The sequence below is a fragment of the Penaeus monodon genome, chromosome 43 (genome assembly GCF_015228065.2).
Source record: "Penaeus monodon isolate SGIC_2016 chromosome 43, NSTDA_Pmon_1, whole genome shotgun sequence".
Classification (NCBI taxonomy): Eukaryota; Metazoa; Arthropoda; class Malacostraca; order Decapoda; family Penaeidae; genus Penaeus; species Penaeus monodon.
This window is the reverse complement of record NC_051428.1, coordinates 7,899,118-7,901,617: the sequence shown is the minus strand read 5'-3', so window position 1 is coordinate 7,901,617 and position 2,500 is coordinate 7,899,118.

Genomic DNA, 2,500 nt, shown 5'->3' with positions numbered 1-2,500 from the left:
TGATCGACCAACGTCATTCTCCTCCTTCCTCTGCCCTTTCTGCCGATTAGCCTCGATGACATCCCTTAGCAGTCCCTGGCGCCTCATAACGTGACCGATCCACTGCTTCTACCGGTTGTAAATGAGGTCAATGTTCTTCTCACTCCAGTCCTTCGCAATACTTTCTCATTTGTCATTTTGTCCATTCTTCTCCAAAACCACATCTCTGCACTTTCCAATCTTCTGATATCTTCCTGATATCAACCCTTCCTCGTTTTTAGTTCTTCAATCACTTTTAGTATTTCCGTTCTCATGATGTTTGGTCCGATTTCGAACTTATCAACTTCTGATTCCTCTTCTACAGACAGTTCTGTTGGATTTCCATTCTCGTTGTGCAGCATTTCTATATATTCCTTCCACCTATTTTTGATGTCGTTCTGGTCCGTTAGTAATTCCCCATTTTATTTTCTATTCTTATTTAAACATTGCTACTTCTCTTGTTGAATGTTAATGTCTTTATTTTCTGGTATACTTGATCGGATCTTCTCATATAATCCAGCGTTTCTATTTCTCTACACTCCTCTTCCTACCACTCTTCTCTTGCCCCGCCCGTTGTTCTCAGTTCGTTGATCAGTTCTCGGTATTTTCTCCTGCCCTCTTCGGTGTCAACATTTTTCCACTTTCTCCGCTCATCCTTTTAACTAGCATTTCTTCAGTCACCCAAGGCTTCTTTATTCTTCTCGTTTTCACCTTACCAATGGTGTTTTCTGCACCATTAGTCATTGCGTTCTGTAATCTTCCCCACCTGTTGTTTACAGTGATTACAGTTTCGGTGTTTCTCGACACTTCGTTGTTGGTTGCTTTCACATACTCCTCTCCTTTTTCAGCCTTTAGTCGTTCTCTGTTCCATTTTAGGATTCATTTTGCTTTGGCTACCTTATTCAGCCTGAGACCGACTTTCATAATCACCAGATTATGATCAGAATCAACATCTGCCCCTTGGTAGGAACACGAGCTCTTCACACTTGTCTTAAACCTTTGCCTGACAGTCCAGCTGGAATCTCCTTATATCTCCTGGTGCATTCCAAGTGTACCTTCTTCAACAGTTGCATTCATATCTCCAAGTACCAAAACGTAATCTTTACCTTTTCAGTTCATTTTTCTTCGATTTTGTCATACATTTCCTCCACCTCTTCATCTAGACGATCGCTGGTTGCCCATGTAAAAACCTTCACCACTGATTTACTGGTCTCCCACACAACCTTAACACCATCGGCCTTCACTGCAGCAGTAAACCTCCATTACGGCCTGACTTAGTCTGTTTGTAAAAATAGCAACGCTACAACACGTTTGTGTCTCTTGTCCTCAGAATATATCCGAAAATGACCACTGTTAATATCACCTTGTTCCCTCCATCTTACCTCTGTCTTTTCCCAAGATGTTGCCCTTTATCTCTCCATTCCCTCTTTACGTTTTCCACGTTTCCTCATCTTTCCAATGTTCTCCCATTCCATGTCCCAAATATTCAACATGGTTTAAGGAGGGTGACTAGCCACTCTTCTCATACAAAACCGAATGGATAGGGAAGCTGGTTGAGTCGCCGACCACCTGACCATGAAACAGGTAGTACTGGATTACATGTTACCAGTAGCAGGTGAAACCTGATCTGACATGAAAGTGTATGTATATGTATATGTATACATATGCACATATATATTTAGTATATACACACATATATTTATATACATACATACATAAATACATACTACATACATACATACACACACACCAACCCAAACCCCACACCACACAAACACACACACACACCAACACACACAACACACACACATATATATAATATATATATATATATATATATATTATATATATATATATATATATATATACATATATATATAATATATATATATTATATGTGTGTGTGTGTGTGTTTGTGTGTGTTGTGGTGTATGTGTGTGTGTTGGTGTATGCATGTATGTATATGTTTATTGTATATGTAATGTATATGTATATATTCATATACATATACATACATATATATGTATATAAAAAATTTAAATGAATATAACATGATGTATATGCATATTATATATATTTTATATTATATATATATATATATATAAATTATAAAAAATATATAATATATATATATATATATATATGCATATTTTATTATAAAATATGTATGTATGTATGTGTCTATATATTGTATATATTGTATATATGTATACATATGTATCACACACACACGCATTTTTTTGACAGCCCTTTATTCAACTACAGGAAATCAGCATCTCTCTTTCATTATTTGAGAGGTTATTTGGCAGTCTCACTCTTGACTCTTCCCAATCAACCGCAATTCGGCGCGCTAAAGCTTTGCCACGGCGCAACTTCCCCTACGACACCTGCATTTGACATACTCAAGGCAATAAGTCGTATTCTCGCCGTGAGAGCGGGGTCGATCGAGCAAGTCAAAGCGCAGACATTTTTACGACTGCCA